The following is a 23,032-nucleotide window of genomic DNA, read 5'->3' on the forward strand; positions in this document are numbered from 1 at the left end:
ATGCTCTCACAGACACGTGTCTCCTTCCTTCAGCCTGCTCTCAGCTTGGTGCAACACACTCATGAGGGCTAACCCTTGATGCACAGTTACTCCCACCCAGGCCCTAAGCTCCAAGACAGTGGGCCATGTGCTCTTCCCTATGTCTCTGCTGCTTAGCATGGTGGCTGGCACAGAGTAGGCCCTAAGAAATTGTCACTGTGTGAATGAACCCACTCGTTTATGCGGACATGGACTTTTCAAGCAATTTTCACACAAGACAAAGGAGAAATGGGGGAAAGACAAGGGCACTGAATAGTCTGACCTCTGAGGCAGGGGAGGTGAGCTAGGAAACAGATGTTTCATTCTGTAGGCACACTCCTCTGCCCCCTCTCCTCTCCCACCCAGACCCACCAATCAAACCAAAAGGTGTGCCCCTCTTTTCTGACACGGAGACCTTTGCTACCTTTGGTAGGGTTGAAGTGAGTTTTCAACCAGACTGGCCTTTATTAGTAATTCTATAAAGACACAGGGTAACCAATAGCTTTCCTCTGGTGGACCACCGCAAGCAATTGGTTGAGCCTTGAATGCTGTGTTGGGAAGGATTCTGAGGAAGCATGTAGGCTCAGCAATAAAAGTGCTGTGATTGCTCCATGAAGCATCATGGTGCGGGGACGGGCTGGCAGCAGCCTGCCCTGTTTGCAGATTCTGATCCGGAAGGTAGGGGAGAATCAAGCATTTCAGAGCTGCCTTACACTTGGCTGTCGCTGTCCGAGGTGCTGATCCATTTGACGTTAGCCTTTCTGGAGGCCAGTGCTCTTTTTTTTTTAAAACCTTTCTTTTTTTTTAAATATAAATTTATTTTATTTATTTATGTTTGGCTGCGTTGGGTCTTTGTTGCTGCGTGCGGGCTTTCTCTAGTTGCAGTGAGCGGTGGCTACTCTTCGTTGCGGTGCGCGAGCTTCTCGTTGCAGTGGCTTCTCTTGTTGTGGAGCACGGGCTCTAGAGTGCAGGCTCAATAGTTGTGGAGCACAGGCTTAGTTGCTCTGAGGCATGTGGGATCTTCCTGGACCAGGGCTCGAACCCGTGTCCCCTGCATTGGCAGGCGGATTCTTAACCACTGCGCCACCAGGGAAGCCCAGTGCTCTTTCATTGGGTACTGTGCAGAACCTCCTGCCTTTGCTTGCCCTGGTCATTGGCCCCCTGATTTGACAACCTTTGAGGCCGGGTTTCTACCCCAAACATTCTCTATAAAACGTTCACCACTGTTACTTGTTTTGGCCATGCCCCTCAGGCACAGCCCAAACTCTGGCCCATTTTTAACATGTTAGACGAGCCAAGGCGGTAGAAGCCCACATGCTGTTTGATGCAGCCCCAAGAATTCGGGGTGTGGGTGCTCCCTCAGCTTGGCTGGCATTGGCCTCTCCGAGGGCCGTGGGTGGATTTACATTGCTGATATGCCCAAGACAAATGGTGCCTCCACAACTCCTCAGGGCCCTTCCTCCACCCGACCACTGCAATACTAGCTGCAGTGAGCCCAATTAAAAAGCAAATTGAGTGTAAAGACTGTTTCATTCCTTCCAAAGTCAAATAGAAGTGGTTTGGGGATATAGCGACTTTTTTTTTTTTTTATGCTGATCTGCAAGTATCTTTACATATATTATTTTATTAAAGCCATTTAATAACTCTCTGAGGTGAGATTATTGCTGCATTTTACAGATGAGGAGTGTGAGGCTCAGAGAGATTCTTTTTGACTTCGATGCCCATGCACTTAGCCAAGGCACCATCCTATTTCTGTAATCTGGGGCTTGCTAGGCTCCAGCCTTCTTCTCCTAGCCCCAGCCAGGCAGAGTTAATGCAAAGGATGGGGTGTGTGGAATGGACTTGGCATGCCCTAGCTTTGTGCAGTCAGTGACTTGCTAATGAATGTCATATGTAAGATCCCACCCTTGCAAGGTGAGGACTGATCCTTCCTCATTTGCCCCTCAGCCTCCCTTTAAACAAAGGAATGTCCTTCCCTGGGTGGGGCCTGAGGACTGGGCATCTGAGTCAAGAGTCAAGGGTCAGAGAGACAAAAACACATTCTAAGAGAGAGTTTGGCAGAGTGGTGGGAGAGGAGTTTGTGTATTTAAGGTTTACAAAATGCAAGATGTGCCATTTGGTAAAATTCCATCAAAAATACTTGTATGCTTGTTGTGACAGCGAAAGGAAAAATGAAAGAGAAGCTGACATTTGGGAGAGAAAATCTGTAACATTAAAATACCAAAAGTTTGGATTGAACAGAAGAGAGAACTTTCTGACTTGCCACTTCAAATTCTGGGATATTCGTGTGTGTCTTGGGGAGGATGTGCTAGGAGCTGCAGGCACAGTTTCTCCCTGGTGAATACATTTGGATGAGGGGTGTATTTACGATTGGGATCTTAGAAATCACTGACTCATTCATTCAACAAATATTCACTGAGTCCCTACCATGTACAACTATTTTGCTAGGTACTCTTTTTACATGAAGAAACAGATGGGTGGAGTATCTTGGCTAAAGTTGCACAGGGCTGGGATGTGAAGTCAGGACCCCAGGGCTCTTTCCTCCACAGCACCTCCGGGGTGTGGTGGTCCCTCTTGGCCTCTGGGCCAGCTCGCAGGCCTGGAATGGGGTTAGGAGCTGGGATTCCACAGAAACAAAAGCTTAAAGCTCTAAACGTGTGGCCATTTCCTATTCGTGCTTGTTTTAAAATTATTTTAAGAAGTTTAAAAGTTACACATGTTTACAATGTATATGTCAAGTTAAAAGAATGGTGATAAAGTGAACTCCCATGAACCCAGACCAGTTTAAAAATGTACAGGAGCCCTGTGTGTCTAGCTCGTATCATGTCCTCTCCTACCTAGGGGACATAAACACTATCTTGATTGTGTTCTAACCAGTTCCTTGCTTTTCTTTATAGTTTATCATACAAGTATGGATCCTAAGATGCATATCGCTTAGTTTGGCCTCTTTGAGAACCTTAAATATCTGGAGTAACACTTCTGTACACTTTTCGTGATTGCTTTCCTTTTTATTCAATATTAGGTTTTTGAGATCTGTTCATTTGATGCAGATGGGTATATTCGATCATTTTTACTGCTGCAAAGTATCACCTGATTTATTAACCATTGTGTTACTATGGGCATTTGAGTTGTTTCCAGGTTTTTGCTATTACAAATAATACTGATAAGATTATTGGTGTTAGTGTGCAAGAATTTTTTAAGGGTCTATCTCAAAGGAGCAGAATTGCCGGACTATTGGGTATGCGTGTTTCACTTTAGTATATCATTCCAAATTGCTTTCCAAAGAATTTCTACCTATTTTTACTGCTCTCTGCAATGTATGAGAGTTCTCGAAGCTCGCCAACTTCACCAACACCTGGTACTGTTTTTACTTTTAAGATTTTCATGTGAAATGGTATCTTGCTGTGATTTTAATTTATATTGCTGTGATGAAAGATGAGGCTGAGAATCTTTTCATATCCTTATGCACTATTTTTGTTTGCTCTTCTAAACACCTGTATGTAGTTTTTAATTTTTGCCTATTTTTAAGATTGAGCCTTTTCTTTTGTAAGTTAGGGATGTTCAATACTTTCTTTCAGTTAGTTGTCTTAATTCACAGAAGTTCTATATTGTATTGTTGTCAAATTTATTCAACTTTTAGACAAGTAGCTCTGTTTCCTCTCTCATTTAAGAGGTCCTTCCCTATCCAAATGGCATAAAGATATTCTCCTGCTGAAACCTCTCTCTCTGCACTGAGAACAAATGTTGTCCTCCTGCCTGGATGTCCATAGCTAGGTCCTGGCCCTGGGTGTGCCTGGATCCCAGTGCTAGACCATCTCTCCCTGCAACCATGACCTGACATTCCTCGCTGACACTGCTCTGCTCTGTATAGTCACAGAGCTGATCTTATTCTTGGTGGTGATTGCACAGCCTGTGGCATGGTGGCTTGGGAGGGCTTCCAGGAGGAGGTGGCATGTAAGCAAGGGTCTAAAGGACTAGTAGGAGATAGGCAAGCAGAGGGCACTGGGGGAGGAGCGGGGGAGGAAGCGTGTCCCAGGCAGAGGGAAAAGCATGCTGGAAGGCCTGGGGACAATGGAGAGGGGAAAGATCATATGGCTGGGCTGTGGGCAGTGGCCATGGGTGAGGTTGGAGCTCTGGGCCAGGCAGGCCTTAGAGGCCTCACTGATGAGCTCAGAGTCCCCAGAAATCCTTGGGAGCCATAGCTCACTACCTCAGGTGGTGCCTTTGGGTCCTATTCTACACGCCCAGTCCAGAAACCTGAGGATAGACATGGGGTCTCCATCTCCAGAGGGCTCTGGTTCTTCTGTTGCCTGTGTCTGGACTCATTGGCTGTCTATGAAAGGGAAGAAACTAACACACAGAGAAGAGCTGTGATCTGACTGAGGACAAATCCCAGACCCAGAGTCCAAGCCAGAGTCAAGGCCTGAACTTCCCAGGTAACCCAGGTGGCCCAGGTATCAGTGAGTAACAGCTCACGTCTCTCCAGCCGTCACTCTGAGCAGGGCACTGTGTAAGTGCCTTAAGTGCTCCAGCTAACATCATCCTTATGGCAACCCTTCCAGGTGGGTGTATACTATCCTTGTTTTACACATGAGGAAACTGTGGCTCAGAGAAGTAAAGGGATCTAGGTCATATGGCTGGTGAGTAGGGGGGTTGGCCAGGTCTGATTCCCAAAGCCCGGGTATCACAGCTCTGCTCACAGCATCTTGGTCCTCGTGGCAAAACTGTGGGGAACAAAACCTCAGGTAGACTCTTTTCTTAATGCACAAGGATTTATTGTAGCACTGTTGGTAACTGCAGACATTCCAACAACCTTAATGGTTAAACATATTATGATACATATATATAATGGAAAACTATGGTTCTTTATGTATTAAGAGGCCATAGTTCCAACACATGGTACTGTTAGCTCACAATAGCAAAGTGAGAACAGTGGTGCCAGTATTGCTCTGGGTCAAAGCAAGCTCACATGTGTGTGTATCTGAGTACACAGACAGTCATAAAGGAGTGCTGTGTTAGGGAGGGAAACACAATGACTTGGGACGGGGATGGGAGATATATTTTTTACTGCGTATTTTAAAATATCTTTTAAGTTTTGTTTCAAGTACAAAAAATAAGTAAGTAAATAAAAAAGAGTGGAGGTTGCCATTCCTCCCTCCTACTGACTGCCCATGGTGACTTCTCTGAGCTTCTGCTTTCTCACCTAAGGAACAAGGATGGTAATTTCTGAGCTACAGAGTAAAACCCCCAGCAGAGTTCCTGGTACATGGCGAGTGGTCTATATGATAATAACAAATCATGTGTGGGAACCAGGAGTGGCAGTGGTCAGTATTCTTCCCTCTCATGGCTGGGTGTGGGCTCAGGGCTTGGTAGAGTCTTGGCAAAAGAGCTTTGGCTGTTTGCCCCTCCTCAGGATTACCCTTGAGTATAATGGTTAGGAGCAAGGACTCAGGAGCCGTCTGCCTCAGTTGAATCCCGGCTCTGTCTCTATAGCTGTGTGACATTGGAGAAGTCACTCAACCTCTCTGTGCAACAGTTTCCTCATTTGTCAACTGGGGATAAATAATCATTTCCCCCCGGTGTGCTTGATGTGTGGATTAAATGCATTAGTACATGCCAAGAGCTTAGCACAGTGCCTAGCACATGCTGAGTACTCAGGAAGATTTCCTTGCTCAGGAGCTGCACCCAGTGGTGGCCCCTTTACTGCCCGTTCTCCCTTAGCCTCTGAGCTGGTTCATCTCTGCTGTGGCCCAGAACACATCTTAGTTATATCCTCGGTGCTTGTGGAGGGTCAGCTCTCTCACCTGCAGGGGACACTCCAGGCCTCCCTGGCAGCAGGGCTGAGCTGCTGGGCAACTCTGCAGGCTCACTGCACGGTCCCAGGTGGCCCTGGTGAGCCATGGCACCTTCTCAGCTGGACAGCCTGACAGTTTCTCGTGGCAAACATCTGTCGGTGTTGGTCCTCACCCTCGAGTCCTCCTGACATGGAACTCCCCAGAAGAAAGAGAATTACTGGACAAATGCTATTTTAACCAATGCTTTGTGCCAACGAAATCTCCTTTCTTGCCCCCGGCATAGGAAGTCAGGTGACTGAACCGTGATGGTGAGCGTTCTCAAAAAAAAAAAAAAAAAGATGGTACTGATGAACCTAGTTGCAGGGCAGGAATAAAGAGGTAGACGTAGAGAATGGACTTGAGGACATGGGGTGGGAGGGGGAAGCTGGGGTGAAGTGAGAGTAGCATCGACATATATACACTACCGAATGTAAAATAGTTGGCTAGTGGGAGGTAGCAGCCTAGCACAGGGAGATCAGCTTGGTGCTTTGCGATGACCTAGAGGGGTGGGATGGGGGGATGGGAGGGAGGCTCAAGGGGGAGGGGATATGGGGACATGTGTATGCATGTGACTCATTCACTTTGTGGTACAACAGAAACTAACACAGCATTGTGAAGCAATTATACTCCAATAAAGATCTATTAAAAAAAAATAACACATATCCTATCATTATGGCATTAGTTTAAATTGAAGTAATAAATACTTTTTCCAGATGAAATGAACAAGTGAGTTTAATTGCTAGGAAACCTACCAAGAAGTTCCACAATAACTTTACCGGGACAAGTGTTTTGTGTTTGTTCTCCGATCTAATTATAAAGCGACTGTACTTTGGGGCACGTTCATTGTAGCACTTGCTGGAAGATTAAAGTTCAGTAACTCTGAAGTTCCCTCACCCTTCCATGAGATTCCATGGTGCGTCTGAGGACGTGAGGAGATGCCTGATGCCGGCGTGGATGAGGGACAGGAAGGCGAGGCTGCCCTGGCCCCCACGCACGGCCCATTGTGCAGCTGGGGCCCAAGGGAGTCGCCACAGCAAGAACTTGGCCAGGCCTACACCTCCCTCTTCCCATGTCGTGCCACAGTGCCCCCTTGGAAGACAAATGTGGCCCTGTCGACATCCCTGTCCTGCCAACCCTGCTTTTCCAGACCTCCTCAGCCCCAGGATACAAGAGGGAACAGGTTTTGGTGTTAAATGCTAGCATTCCAGGAAGAGCACCCACAAGATGGGGCCCCAAACATCTGGGAGGACTGTTGGCCCAAGTGGGATCCTGATCCTCCCCGCAACGCCCAGTGAAATGAAATATTACGTCCTTTTCATTGTTTCAGTTGAACCATCTCCTACCCTCCCATCAGGGAGATCAGGGCTCTTTCCTAATAGGATCCAGCAATGTCAGGAGAGTTCCTTCATTTTTTGAAATGAACTGTGTTGAGGCACAATCGGCATGCAATAAAATACACTCATTAGACGTGTACTGTTTAATGGGTTTTGACAAATGTATGCACTAGCATAACCACCATCCTCGTCAAGGTGCAGAACATTGCCAGGTATAGAAATGCCTTTGCTGTGAAGAGAGAACATCATAGCTAACTTCCTTCTGGCCCCAGTCACTTCAGCACTGGCTGGAAAACCATAGGCCCTGAGAGCAATTCTATATGCCTGGAGCCTGCGTGTAGCCTCCTCTGCTCCTAGGAGTGTTCTCAGGGACCTGGAGTGTCAGTGTGTCTGATCAGAAGACAGGGAAAGCGTGGGGAGGAGTGGAAGACAGGGGAGGCGAGGGGTGGGGGGAGCCAGGGAGGCCCTCTGGCAGCTGTGGCTGGCACTCGGGCTGAAGCCATCTCCAGCCGGGATGAGAGCTCTGACTGTTTGCTCATTGGCCAGAGATGGCTCCTCTTCCCTTGCCAAGCGACGCCTGGCACCTCCTTGAGAGGCGACATTCGGGTGGTTATGAGCACAGACTCCAGCATCAGAAAAGTATGACATTCAAGTCCCTGCTCCACTGCTTACTGCATCCTGGGCAAGCTATGGGTACCCTTCAGAGCCTTGGTTTTCCTGATCTGTAAGATGGGTATCATAGTGCTTCTTTCCTAGGCTGCTGGTGGATCCTGGCCAAGCACGTTCTCAGCGCTATAGCAGGTTGAGAGCCTTATGCTTTAAAAGTTTTCCTTTGCTTCTCACAAATGGAATCTCAGTGGATGGCACCCAGCCCTGAAGAAGCCTTTTTGGAGGCTTGGGAAGTGGGTTTCCTTTCCTGGTTGCTCAGCAGCTGGGCCCTGGGGGAGGGGAGCCATGGGTCTTGCTGGTCTAGATGTGTCTAGACAGCATCTATGAGCAGCTTTAGGAACATCCTTCTCCTTGGGAGTCTTAGGAGGCAGAAAGGCTCCGGGAATACCCTAAGATGTTTCCCTGTGAAGTGTTGTGTGGGAACACTTGGGGCACTTCTGCCCCCAAAAGCCTTCCCTCACCAACTCATTAAAAAATGGAACTCCTTTTCCTCTTGATACCCTCTTCCCTCTTCCTTGAATTATTTTTTTCATTGAATTTACCTGCCATTTACTTACTTTTTGATGTTTGTCTTCCCCCAATGAGAATGTGAGTTTTGTGTTTTATTAAGTGACGCTGCGTACCCAGCATTTAGAATAGCACCTGGAACATAGTAGGTGCTCAATAAATACTCAATATATGAGTGAATGAATCTATATTTTGCGGTGCTTCATTGCCTATTTATTCTTGCAGGAAGCATTTGTTTCTTTATGTGAGATTTCTGATTACGGCAGTAACATGTGATTTCTATGGAGTCCAAAGATCAGGCAAGACCTCACCCTCCTCCACTCCCACCAGTGAACTAGTGTGTCCAGGCTGCTGAGTTTCTGTCTACACCTTCCTTCTTGGCAAGTGTGGAGGGAGCACTTGTGTACCCAGGGGCAGGGCCTGATGAGAGTTCAGATGGGCCCAGCCCTTGAGAAAGCTCTCCCCACAGCTTCACAGGAGGAATAAACACAAAATACATGTTTATATCACAGTGCAAGGTTAATAGTGGCCGCTGAGGTTTTGTGGGTGAACACATTGGGGAACTTCGGTTCCGTTCCTGCCTCAGCCTTTTTTCTCACTTATCTCTGGGCCCATTGACAAATATTTCTCATCCTTGGTTTTCTCATTTTGGCAGTGGGGATAATAAAAGTGCCTACCTCAGAGGGTTCTTGGGAGGTTGAAATAAAATGAAATGATGGATCTGAGAGCGATTGAGCTTGTTGTACCAGTCCATTTCTCATTTGTCTGACTCTTCAGTACCCAGGACAGTGCCGCAAGTGCCGGCCTGTGATTGCAGAACCCTGAAGCCTAAACTGCCCCCCCTCAGCCCCTCTCAACTCTGCTTTGGCAGGCGGTGGGTTCTGAATTAGCTGGGAGCAAGGAGGGCTTCGTCAGGTAGAGGAAGGGGGAGGGAGATCCCAGGTAGGGGAAACCTGTGTGCAAAACATCAGGGTGTAAAATAGCACGGCATGTTCTAGAGGAATGTTTGGAGGGCTAGCAGCTTATGCTGAGAGCTGGAAGTGATGGAAGGTGTCAGTGGGAAGGGTGGGCAGGGGCCGCGTCACACAGTCTCAGGCGACCTGGCCGGGAGCATCTGAGTGGTTAATTCATCATGTCTATGGCAGGGTTTCCCCTCTTCCGATGCAAGGTGTGTGTTGTGCCATCAAGGCTTGCCCTTCCGTGGGAACTCTCCTGTCTAGCGAGATGCTTAGGAACAGAAGCCTGTTGTCTTTGGTTGTGTCACCCTGGAATGTGACAAGGTTGAAGTTGCTTGTACATTGTGTGGCCAGTTCTCCATTGTAAGAAGTCTGGCAGTTTTGATTTGGGGGGCTACTGCCCACCCCACGTTTCCCACTGGAGGCTCTGAGAGTGGTGACAAGTTCATTTGAAAGCAGCAGATGGAGGGGTCGCACTGACACGGCCACGTTCCCTGTAAGTGGCATTATGTCTCTTCTCCAGGCCTCCGTTTATCTGATCCCTTGCTGACCTGGTACCTGTGAGGGCTTGCCTGCTCCTCGCCGCAAGCCTCCTGGTCCAGGGCAGGGGCCTCCACGTGGACCTGGCATGCTGTCGTGACTTTTGGTTTAATTGTTTTGGGATGCCGTGTTTGCCTGTTTGCTTATTTGTTTATTTCCTGCACACACCTAGAGAGGGTTTGCAGAGTCTCCTAATGAGGCGGCGGCAGTCAGGAAATGAAGACAGGGCCACAGAGGCTGCGCTGGCTGGGAGGGTGGTGGGGAGCGCCGTGAGCACGCCTTCCTGGCAGGCAGGATGCGGGGAAGGAAGCCGTGGCTTACAGGGCGTCCTCATCCTCCAGAAGGAGGAAGCAGGGCAGCTTGCTCCTCAGCGGGACCCGGCTTCTCCAGCACTTCAAAGGATTCCCCCGGAGGATCCTGGTCTATGCAGGGGACACGGAAGACAGAGTGTAGTAGTAATCCCGGCTCAACGTTAAAGCAAAGGCAGAGGTGGGTTTTGTTTGACTGTCACTCACAGTCCTCTGACTATGGAAGGTGGTCTCCTGCTAGAGCTCGCCATTCCCGGAGGGCGGGTCGGACTGCCCCCACCTGAGCTTCCTTTAGGCTGGTCTTCATGGAGTCTGTGGATTCTTGTTGCCCACTGAGCAAGGCCTCCTGTGTCTAATCAGTCCAGTTCCATCGGCCAGGCACCCACTGAGTTCCAGCTGCTGTGCTGGGGATTTGGAGGTGAGCGTGGCAGGCATGGCTTTTGTCCCCTTGGCCCCAAGGGTAGCTGCCTTCATTGGGGAAGAGGGTCGTGATGGAGGCCGTGCTGTGACGGCCACTGGAGCTGCGGCAGGGAGCTCGGCCTGCCCGGCGGAGCCTGGGAAGGCCTTTGAGAGTGGAGCTCAGTCCTGATGGAGGGAGGAGGGCCGAGCAGAGGGGAGGGCAAGGTGGGCAGATACAGGGGCCCAGGGGTGAGAGAGCTGGAGGAAGTTCTGTCTGGCTGGATCTAGTGTCTGGGGTCAGGGACTGAGACGTGGACCTGGCCCAGGTGGTGGAGAGGCTGAGTATTCTAAAGGCAGTGGGGAAACATGGAAGGGTAAATCACTCTGCTTTCTTTGCTTTGTTGATTTTTCTTTGAAATTATTTTTATTGTATAAGTAATAACACAAAATGAATATGTCTTGTAAAAAAAAGGTAAACAACTTAGGCAGTTAAGGTGAGAACAACAATAGGTGCCCTTAATGCTCCCTCCCCTGCATTCCTCTCTAGAGCTAAGTAAAGGCCTTGCCTGGGCTCATCACACTTCTCATGTACAGACATTCATGTGCACATACATGGAGCTTTTCAAAAGCGGAAGCTTTTGCTTTGTGCTGTGCTTCTTACTTGAGTTGCTTCGGAACCTTCACACCATGTCAGCCCCGTTGGTTCTACCTTGTTCTCCTTACCTGCTGCACAACATTTGGCAGGGTGGGGTTTATGGATCCATTTCCTCATTGGGTGGTTTCTGGTGATTTTGCTCTTACAAGCAATGCTAGAATGCACACCCTTGAAGGCACAGCTTTGTGCACATGCCTAAGTATTTCTCTGGGCTGGATTGCTAGAAAGTAGAGTTGCTGAGTTGCAGTGGGCCCTGTGTTTTCCAGTTAGGAAGCTAGAAAGATAGTGCTAAGGTGCCAGGGACCAAAATAAGGCAGGCAGGAAGAGAAGTATTTTGGAGAGCAGACCCTATTCCGGTCCTTGTTTTTTTTTTCTTTTTTTTTTTGTTGGTTTGGAGGAAGATAGTTTCTTGGATGCCATGTTGCTGGGAAAAAGTGTGATTAGGCAGAAAATCAGGGACAAAATCCAAAATCAGAGAAGCAGATGAGGTGGAGCAGGGGCCCTCTTAGGTCAGCAGCAGCTCTTTTTTTAAAATTTTTATTTATTTATTTATGGCTGTGTTGGGTCTTCGTTTCTGTGCGAGGGCTTTCTCTAGTTGTGGCAAGCGGGGGCCACTCTTCATCGTGGTGCGCGGGCCTCTCACTATCGCGGCCTCTCCTGTTGCGGAGCATAGGCTCCAGACGCGCAGGCTCAGTAGTTGTGGCTCACGGGCCCAGTTGCTCCGCGGCATGTGGGATCCTCCCAGACTAGGGCTCGAACCCATGTCCCCTGCATTGGCAGGCAGACTCTCAACCACTGCGCCACCAGGGAAGCCCAGCAGCAGCTCTTGTGAGAAACTATTTGAGAACTGAGTCATTGCAGCTCGGTGGGGATGGGCAGTGGGAGCGGGTGGTCCTGTGGTGTGTCCTGTTTTGAGGGGGTTAAGCCTCACTGGTGGGATGGAGCCAAGCCGACGTGGGTGGTCCCTGGAGGAGCAGCTGACAGGCAGGCCTGGGACTGGGGGAAGGACTGATGTGAGCCAAAGACTCCAGCCTGCTCTAAGTGGTACCAGGACTGGACCTGGACTAAGGGGGAGGTGGTACAGGAAATCAGGAACTTTCCAGCTGTCAGAGCTGGTCTGAGCTAGAAGGGACTGCTTCCATCCCCCAGGGAGCCCCCAGGGTCACTGTGGCAGGAAGAGTCCCTGTCCCTTGTACACCTGGGATGGGGGGGGCGCATCTTTGGTTGACAAGTCATTATTAACCAAAGGTCCCCATGGAAGATCTCTGCCTCATCTCCCTGGGCCTACAGGCTAAAGGCCGTTTGGTTGAGCTTCGCTTAGGGACCATAAACAGAGTGATGTGCCCTGCATTGTTTCTCCAAAAGGAAGGGGATAGAACACTTCTTGTGCAGTTACCCTGTGCCAGGCGCCTTCACCATCCTTTTCTCAGTCTGCACAGCCAATCAGCAAGGTTGGCACCTGCACACCAGCTAGTCTAGGAAACTGAGGCTGGGAGGGGTTACAGCTGCAGGTGGCAATTCAAGTCTCAAACCCTTACTCTCCTCCCCACTGCTCCAAGCGACAGATGTGTGTGTTCCCCTGGCGTGAGGAGGAAGAGGAGGGGTGGGACAGGTGGCACCCTGAGGGCCCCTGGGTCAGAAGATGCTGTAGTGGGAGGAGGCCCAGGAGGCTGGGAGGCCTTTTCTGGCCGTCCCACCCTCTCTGCATCCCCCACCCCTTGCCTCCCATCCTCCAGACCCTCCTGACGCACACCTCCTGGACATGAACACAGCACAGCCTTAGGGCCGGAACTCAGAAGGCTGCTCTGGAGGGTGTACCCTCATTGTGTGGCCTGTATGGACTTTGTTGCTGGAGACCTCCGTGGCTCTGTGGCATTGCCACAAATGTAGGTATGAAGGGATGTCACCTGCGGGTCCTTGTGACATGTTCTGCAGTCTGCTTGTATGCTGGGTATGTCCCACTTTGCTTTTTTGCTTTTTTCAATTGTGGTAAAATCTATACAACATAAAGTTTACCATTTTAGCCATTTTCAGTGTGCAAATGCAGTGGCATTTAGCACATTCCCATTGCTGTGGAACCATCACCACCATCTGTATTTGGAACTCTTTTCATTTTGTGAAGCTGGAACTCTGTACCCATTAGATTCTAACTCCCCAGTGCCCCACCCCGGCCCCTGGCCACTACCCTTCTCCCTCCCTCTATGAATTTGACTGCTCTAGGGACCTCACATAAGTGAGATCATACAGTGTTTGTCTTTTTGTGACTGACTTATCTTACAACACAAAGTCTTCAAGGCTCACCCATATCATAGAATGTCTCAGAATTTCCTTCTTTTTTAAGGCTGGATAATATTCCAGTGTATGTCTATACACCATATTTTGTTAATCCATTCATCTGTTGATGGACATTTGGGTTGTTCCCACCTTTTGTCTACTTTGCTTTCTGAGGGTAATGAAAGAAAAGTGTAGTCTCTTGAGAGCCTGTGTGTGTGTGTGTGTGTGTGTGTGTGTGTGTGTGTGTGTGTAGCGTGTATTTGCATATAATACCTTTTGGAAGATGTCCATTCATTCTTCATTCTGTCACCAAAGTCACCTTCCTTAAACTCACAACCTTGCTTAGAGCCCGGCAATGGTGCCGCTTCTCCTCCGGGTGAAGTTCAGATCCCTTCAGGGAGCCCATGGGCCTCAAGGTCTGTTCCTTGCCTCACTCCTTCTCCAACCTCTTCTCTCATCATTCCCCCAAGACTCTGTAAATCCTGGCTACACAGGATGTATCAGTTGGGGCGCAGTCAGGGAAACACAGTCCACTCCCCGTCCTTCAGGGGAGGGAATTTATCTACTACCGGAGGTGAGACAGGTGACATGGAAGCAACCCAGACTAACAACTTTAGGAAGGCACCAGAACACCCAGGGTTAAAGGGGCAAATGGGAGAGATGGTCCTGGAGCCAGGACCACCCAGTGGGAACGGGGATCTCCCAGAGAGGCCACTGTGTGGGAGCTGGGAGCATGGAGGAGGCACTGAGCTGACATGGGTCAGAGGTACAGAAATAGAAAGACCAGAGATCTGGAGGCTTACACACGCACGTGAGCACACACACGTGCAGGCACGCACACACCTCAGGCGCCTGTGGTAATTAAAGTCAGAGGCACAGATGAATGTAGTCTGCTGCCAGCTGTGAATCTTGCTAACAGTCACCAAGAAAGATCAATAAATTTGCTTCCTTCTAAGCGACGCAGGATTTCACTGGAGGGCCTAGGGCAGCTCAAGGTGAAATCTTCCTGAGGACTTCCAGTTAGCCAGCCCGTGCGGGGAGGGCATCAAAGTGAGTGTCAGGTGCGCTCCAGACCTGCAGGATGGTATGGCGCATCAGGGGCACCTTGGTACCCGGAGACAGGAGCTGGGGGAGAAGCTTTCCTCCCCAGCGGCCCACCTTGGACCTCCCTTGTGCCTTGGTGACAGCCTCTGTGGTCAGAGGCCCTGGCCACAAAGCCAGGCAGTGGCTGTGGGTGCTGCTTCAGCCTCTCCTGACACGGCAGAGGGCACGGCACCAGCACAGTGAGACTTCTTGGGCCTCCACATCTGCTGTGGGGACGGAGGCAGTGCGGGGAGGGGTGTGTGTGGTCACCAGCAGCCAACGTGCACGGGCTCATGAGAGCCGCTGGGCCACTTCTCCCCAGCCCCATGTTCAGTGACAGCACTTTAGTAGCTAGAAATTGACCATGTGGGAGTATTTACACCATGGAAATCAGCAAGTGCTACACACCAGGGCTTTTTGACAAACTGATTTTAAAGTTCATACGGAAATGCAAAGTACCTAAAATAGCCAAAACAACTTTGAAAAGGAAGAATAAACCTGGAGGACTAACTAAATGACCTCAAAACATGAAAAACTATAATAGTCAAGACAATGTGGTTTTGGTGTAAACATAGACAAGCAGACTACTGGAACAGAATAGAGAACCCGAAAATAGACCCCGACATGTATAGATGATTGATTTTCAACAGAGGTGCAAAGGCAAGTCCATGAAGAAAGAAGAGTGCTTTCAACAAATGGTGCTAGAACAAGCAAATATCTATGTGCAAAGACATAATCTTCAATCTATACCTGTACTGTATATAAAACATAAGTAAAAAATGGATCACAGACTGTGAAAAAACTAAAATTATAAAACATCTATAAAGCACAATAGAAAATTTTTGTGGCCTTAGGTTAGGCAAAGATTTCTTGGGTACAACACCAAAAGCACAATACATAAAAGAAAAAAATTGGTAAACTGGATTTAATTAAAATTAAGACCACTTTAAGAGTGAAGCTCTTTGAAAGACACTGTTAAGAGAATCAAAAGACAAGCCACAGACTGGGAGAAAATATTTACAAGTTACATGTCTGATAAAGGAGTCACATATAGACTATAAAGAACTCTTAAAACTCAATAATAATGAACACCACAATGAAAAATGGGCAAAGTATTTGAATAGACACTTCACCAAAGAAGATATATGTTTGACAGGTAGGCATATGGAAAGATGCTTACTAGTTAGGGATTAGGGAAATGCAAATTAGAACCACAGTGAAAAGCTGCTGCCCACCTACTAGAATGGCCAGACAGACAATACAAAGTGTTAGTGAGGTTACAGAGCAACTGGGATTCTTTGTTTTTATTTTTTTAATTAAGAAATTAAAACAATTTTATATTGGAGTATATTTGATTAACAGTGTTATGTTAGTTTCAGGTGTACAGCAAAGTGATTCAGTTATACATATACAAGTATCTATTCTTTTTCAAATTCTTTTCCCATTTTGGTTATTACAGAATATTGAGCAGAGTTCCCTGTGCTATTCAGTAGGTCCCTGTTGGTTATCTATTTTAAATATAGTAGTGTGTACATGTCAATCCCAAACTCCCAGTATATCCCTCCCCCAACCCTTTCCCCTGGTAACCATAAGTTTGTTCTCTAAGTCTATGAGTGTTTCTGTTTTGTAAATAAGTTCATTTGTATCATTTTTTTAAAGATTCCACATGTAAGTAATATCATATGATATTTGTCTTTCTCTGTCTGACTTCACCTAGTATGATAATCTCCAGGTCCATCCATGTTGCTGCAAATGGCATTATTTCATTCTTTTTAACAGCTCAGTAATATTCCATTGTATATATGTACCACATCTTCTTTATCCATTCATCTGTCGATGGACATTTAGGTTGCTTCCATGTCTTGGCTATTGTAAACGCTGCTGGTAGGAATGTAAAATGACACAACCACTATGGAGAACAGTTTGATAGTTTCTTAAATAGTTAAACATGCACCTACCATATTAGCCATTCTACTTCTGGGTATTTACCCAAGAGAAATGAAAGCATATATCCACTCAAAAACATATAGCAACTTAATTTGTAATACTAAAACCAGAAGACAGCTGAAATGTTTGTCAGCAAGTGAATGGATAAACACATTGTGGTACTGATGATAAACACAACTATACAATGGGATACTATTCAGCAATAAAATGAGATCAATTATTGGTACAGTAACAGCGTGGATGAATTTCAAAGTAATTAGGTTTAGTGAAAGAAGACAGAAAAGAATACACCCCAAATGATTACATTTATATAAAACTCTAGAGCATGCAAACTAATCTATAGTGAGAGAAGCAGTTCAGTGGTTTCCTGGGGACTGGGGTGGGTGTCAGGGGCCACAAAGGACACAAGGAAACTTTGGGGGGTCACGAAATATGTTCGTTATCCTGATTGTGGTGATTGTGGCAATACATATGTTGAAATCATGCACTTCAATATTTGCAATTTATTGCATGCCAATTATACCTCAATAAAGCTGTTAAGAATTTCATTGCCTTTTCCAGATACCATGCTGCCTGTCACAGGGGTTCTGTTCCCACGCCAAAGAAACCAGCACGCCTGAATTCATTCAAACTTTTTCTTATGGTTTCCAAAGACATATTAGTTTGAGAATCCATCTGTGTAACATCTACCACATAAGTGAGTCATGCTGGCTTGCTGGAATTCTGTCACACATGGGATAGAAAGGGTGGAACAGTCAGGATTGTATCAGGGGCCCTGAATGCAATGAGTGATTTCAACCGATAGTCCTTGAAATGCACTACAAAAGAAGCTAAGTGAATCGTGATCTTCTAGAAGCTGACATCATGGTTTTTAATCTCAGCGTTATAAGTTTCTTCCTTTATCAACTGTCTGCATTAGGGTTGATTAGTAAGTCTCTGGCCTGCTCAGAAGCCATCAGGTAGGGGCAGAGTAGCGTGCCAGTTATGGAACAGCGGTGGGGAGAAGCTGATCAGATGTACTCAGCACGGTAATTAGCATGCCCGAGACACCAGGCTGCCACGCTGGGGCGGCCTTGGCCAGTCTCACTGTGGAGCAGTTTGTTCCTTTCCACAAAGAAATTCATTAGTGGAGATCAATGGCCAGCAGAGTGGAGGCCCCCTCACCCCTGCCCGCTGCTGCCTCCCATCTTCACGGCCCAGAGGCAGAGGTGCACAGGCTAGTTTGCTGGCTGCTCTCCAGGGCTGGTGGGCAGCAGCCTCAGGGCAGGGCTTCTGGGAAGCGCCCGCAGACCCTGGAATTCTGCATGCCCCCACCATCTCACCTCACGCTCCCAACCAGAAGAGCTGAGCTCTCAGCTCCAGGCTGTCTGCGTCTGTGGAGGTGCATGTGGAATGATGCCAGGGTCTAGTTCTGGTGGGAGGAGTCTGAAGTTTCTGAGTCAGATTCATAAAGAAGTCCACTTCTTTGTGGTCTGTCCCACGCCTGTTTGCTGACCAGTGGGAGCGAGGACATAGCAGATTCTAAATCCATTTACGCATCCAGTAAGTGTCTATCATGTGCCGTCTGCATGCCGGGCTCTGTCCTAGGTACTGGGGAACGAAGAGAGTGACAGAGTTAAGATTTCTGCCCTCCCTCATGGAGCTTATAGTCTAGCATAGGAGACAGAAAATGAAGAAATAAGGAAGCAAGAAGATAAGTACCAATAAGTGATTAATAATCTTGTTCTTATTTAATGCACAAGATATATATGACTTCCTCTCATTCAGAGGTTCACTTCCTGGGTTCACAGAATCCCTAAGCTCCTTGAAATTGTATGGAAAAGTGTGTGTGTGTGTGCGTGCGCATGTTTCTACTTTTTCTCTGGGAAAGGTCTGTAGTTTTCACCAAATGCTTAAAGGGTCCATGTTCCAAGGAAGGGTAGACCCATGACTTTAGTTCACCGACCCCCTCATGTCCATGGGTGCAGGTGTCCAGTGCTCAGCCTCTCCTGGACCCACCATGGCTCTCTCCTCCTTGTCTCTCTAAGTCAGCTCACTTCCAGAGAGGTCTGTCTTCCCTTCTCCCAGCTGGGCTCTGAGCTGTTGCCTCCCTCTCTGGATTCAGGTCTGGGTACACCGGAAGGGGCTTCTTACCCGGCTTTCTGAGTGGCAGAGGTCACTCTGCCCCAGTACTAGGTCTTTCTGCAATCATGAGAACGGGGTCTCCATTTACCATGGGAGGCCCCAGGAGATGGGCCATGTGCAGAAATCTTCGCTTTCCTGTCCTGGACCAGAAAGCTGGTCAGGAGCCTGCCGGGTGTCAGGTCTGAGCCTTGAAGATTGTCCTGCCCGTGGCCTGTATGTCTGAGGGAGCCTCAGGGTCTGGGCCTAGCTATCCTCCACACGGCCAGCATCCAAGTGAGGACCCCACGCTGCGCACCCTGATCCTCAGCATTACCTTGGACCCTCCAGGTTAGCCTGCTCTGAGCTTACCTGGTCCCTCAGGGCCTGTGGCCTCTCTGGTCTGGCCCTGGGTTCCCTCCACCCCATCTCAGGAGGGTGCTGGGGGGGCCCTGGGTGCACCTGTTGCTCTTTGTGTCTTAGTCTCAGAGGACTCTCACCGCCCAATTCCAGGGCCTGTCCTCAGGTGGTGGAGAAGGCTCTGGCAGCTACCTTATTCCTGCTTGCAGCTCACAGGAAGATGGGGCCTTTTGTGGACGAGCCCCTGGAGAGTGTGGGGGAGGCTTGGGACTGAGTACGTACACATGGGCTTTCTCCCACAAGGCTCCCCAGTGCCCGTACCTTTGCCCCAGCCCGGCTCAGGGCAGGGAGCCCATGGGGCCGGTAACCTTGGTCCCTCAAATGGTCCTTGCCCTTGACCTGATCCCTGCACTCAGCAGACCACAGGTTCTGATTATGTTTGGAACAAGGTCAGTATGGGGCACTCTGAGGACAACCTCAGAGTCTCAGGGATCCCAGAGTCACTTTCCTAACAGAGAGTAAGACCCTTATACATGCCTAAGCATGGCCCTGGGAAGCATTTGATCACCTGGGGACTCTGTGTCACTTGTCAGGAAAACGGGCAGAGGGACACCTGCTATTGGAGTCGAGCAGAGGAGTAATTGAGGTGATTCCTGCAGGACCCCGTGGTATGGTGCTCTCCCACCACATTCCCTGGGTCTCCTTCCCTTGCACCAGCTGGACGCTCCCTCTCACAGGCTTGTTGGCGGGTCACCTCACCCGTAGCCACCACCTAAGACGCCCCTCCCTTTGTTCAACCCTGCTCTGCCCTGCCCCAGCGTGTCCCACACTCTCGGCTGTGCTTCTGTTTCAGGCCATTGGAGCTCCACTTTCTTTATGGTGCTCCAGGCCTTTAAGCAGGATGATGACCTCTCTGGGAGTCTTTCTGGACCCAGAGCCTGGGATTCTCCCTGCCCATGTGCAGGGGTTTGGATGGAGGTGGATGAGTAATAATGTGAGCCCCTTTCCCCTCTCCCTTTCCCCTCCCCCTTTGCAGGAAGCTGGCTTTTGGGGGGAAAGATGGGCTTCCTCGTGGTCACCTGGGGAGGGTGATTTTCACTGTCAGATGTCTCTTGATTAAGGTGGCTGAAATCCTAGCCAACATTTATTTAGACCTGATTCACTGGTTTGGGCCAGGAGGATCATCTGTAGCTGTCGTGATTGGTGGTTCTGGGGCAGGGCAGAATTTGTGTGAGCTGTGGCTCCCTGCTTCATAAAGACATTCCCATAGATGGAAGGGCACTGTTCTATGGCCAGTTGGTGCAGTAAGTGGGGGACCCAAGGAGAAAAAGGGACCTTGAGGTCCCACAAAATCCCATCACCTGTTAGAGCCAGTAAAATCCAAAATTACATTGTGGCTCTCCATTTGCAAATTATGTGACCTTGGACAAGGAAGGGAAACTTTCTGAGCTGGAGTTTCCTCCCTTGAAATCTGGGGATGGAAGTGACTTCCTGCTTGGGCTGTGGTGAGAATCAGAGGAGGTGACCTGGTGAGGATGCCTGGCATATCATCAGGGGGAGCCTGATTGGATTTGGATAAGTAAATGTTCTGCTGGATCTCAGGACAGTGAGAAGGATGGAGGGGGAGGGGATAGAGCTGCTGGAGGCTGGCAGGTGCCCAGCTTGATCTGATTGCCAGAACCCCTGTGCTTTCCATCACATCCTTTGCTCCGGCCAGGCTGGGACCCTGGACCACCAGCCTGAGGAGAGTGGGGCTAGAGGAGAGCTTGAAGATCAGTCAGACTCTGCAGCCTCTGCAGTCCTGCCCGCCCAAGGTCAAGGCCCTCAGCTCAAAGTCGCGGAGAAGGTTCTCCCCATCAGAACACTTACGAAGGGTTCCCTGGTGATGACACTGATTTTGAGGGCCTCTGGGATAGATGGTCCCACTCAGAATTAAGCAGGGATGCTAGGAAGGAAAGGCCTGCTGAGAACAAAGTGGAATGGGGGAGGGGGAAGAGAAAACAGAAAGTCCGAGAGGCCTAGGAAGGCCTGGCTGTGGCTCCTATGCTCCAAAGTGCGGACCAAGGGGCTGCTTGATTTAAGGAGCCCCTGGTTCACCGTGTGAGACCACGGTCCTGAGGAACGAGCCACGTGTTGGTCAGCTGGAGGCCGGCATGTGGAAGTGTGGCCTCTCTTGGGTTTGTCCTCTTGGCTGTTGGCAGAAACCCTTCCTGCGACCCCCCACAAGCAGCGAAACGGCCCATGGGCATGACTCTGGGGCGTGGATGGGAGCAGCCTGGGTGACCTCACCAGTAGCCCTGTGCCGATTCGCCAAAAATCAGGCCAATTTGTCCTTAGAGCAACTCACGGAATAGTCTGTTTGCTGAAAGACTGGAGATATTTCCCCAGTTTTGCTTTTACCCCAGTCCTTGCCTCTGCGCTGTATCCTTCTCCCCCTGCCTCTTCCTCTGCCTCAGTTTTATGTGCAAATGGGTAGGTTGGGGAGGAGCAAGATAAACAGAAAACTTAGAAAAAAACCCTTAGTGACACCAAGTGGCGTTTGAGAGACACGGGATTTTGCGATCTGGCCTCTGGTCAGTTGGCCGCTAGGGGAACTGGTCGCTTGGTGATCTTGTCATTTGGGCAATGGCCTGTGGAGATTTGGTTTTTGTGGAGATGACCTGATTTCTGAAGAAAAATATTAGCACAGAGGTCTACAGGAAGCCACAGACCTCCTCCTTGAAAAGCCACGTCACCCGTTATGGCCCTCAAGGCTCTGACTGTCTCTTCAGAGAGAGTGGCTCGGCGCTCTCTTCACAGTGATGGGCTGGGCTCCCCCCTCCAACCGCGCACCCTCTCTCTCTCTCTCTCTCTCTCTCTCTCACACACACACACACACACACACACACACACTTCTGCCTGAAGCCGACAGAGAAATAAGTTGGATGTCGGGCAGGCTTTTCCCAGGGGCTGGCTCAGAAAACAGCCCTAATTGGAGGGAGTAGGGAAAAGACAATGCACTCTAATTGGTCTCAATAATCCTTCTCGCTGAGTGTTAAAGGCAAATAAGTTCTCCAGGAGCAGACACAGCTATTTCCTTCCGTGGGTTTTCTTTCCGTCTTGGAAGCGCTTGCTCCTGGTGGCGGTGCTTACCTCTCTCCCCTCAGGGCGGGTGGGAGACCCTGGGTGCTGCTGGTCTTTGCTGCTTCAGGGGCGAAACGCGGGACAGTGACATGACAGAAGCCGGGCTGTGTGCCTGGGGCTGTCTCGGGGGCGCAGTGTCTGAACTCACTGTTTCTCCTCCACATCTGGTCCCCTCCTGTCTTGGCTGGTGGCACCACTGTCACTGGGGGGGTATTCCCTACTTTCTCACACAGCTCTCAGTCCATTGATCACCCACTCTTCTGAACATCCTTGAATCTGTCCTTTCTCCATCCCCCCATTACCAACCTTCATCATTTCTTACCTAGGTTAGTATGGTAGTGACCTGTCAAAGTTCCTTCAACCGATATTTCTGCTTTTAATCCACAGTCACCAAAGGGGATTTGAGAACATGTATCTGATCAGTCGAATCCCAGTCTGATAATTTTGGTGGCTCTCTGTTGACTCAGGATCAAGTTCAAGCTTTGCAGCATGGCATCTCAGAATTTTCCTAGCCTGGGCCTTCCTTTCCTCTCCAGTATCATCTTTTCTTACTCTCCCATCTTTGCAGTTAATCTCCAGCACACTGGATTGCTTTAGTTCTCAGAACATGCATGGACTGCTCGTTGCTAGTGACCCCAATTTTATAAGCCTCAGTGCCTTTGCACATGCTGATCTTCCTATCAGAGAATGCTTTCCTTTCACCTTGTACCCTAGTAAATTTAATAGGCCTTCAGGACCCAGCTCAGAGAACATCTCTGTTCTTCTAGGTAATATTAGATATATACTCCCTGTGCTGATTCCCTTCGTCTCCTTCCTCCTCTTCTTCTCCTTCCCTTTCCCCTTCCCCTCCTTCTCTTCCTCCTCCTCCCCCCCTGCCCTCCCCCTTCTTCTTCTTCTTTGCATGACTACTATTATGCTTTTATTA

The 23,032-nt window shown here is 49.0% G+C and overlaps 1 protein-coding gene across 1 annotated transcript in view; it reads left to right on the top strand.

The window, feature by feature from the left end:
- Positions 1-23,032, top strand: part of GRID1 (glutamate ionotropic receptor delta type subunit 1) — a 647,037-nt gene that overhangs the window by 133,684 nt on the left and 490,321 nt on the right. The window lies entirely within an intron of this gene.

This window comes from Balaenoptera ricei, chromosome 16 (assembly GCF_028023285.1).
Source record: "Balaenoptera ricei isolate mBalRic1 chromosome 16, mBalRic1.hap2, whole genome shotgun sequence".
Lineage (NCBI taxonomy): Eukaryota > Metazoa > Chordata > Mammalia > Artiodactyla > Balaenopteridae > Balaenoptera > Balaenoptera ricei.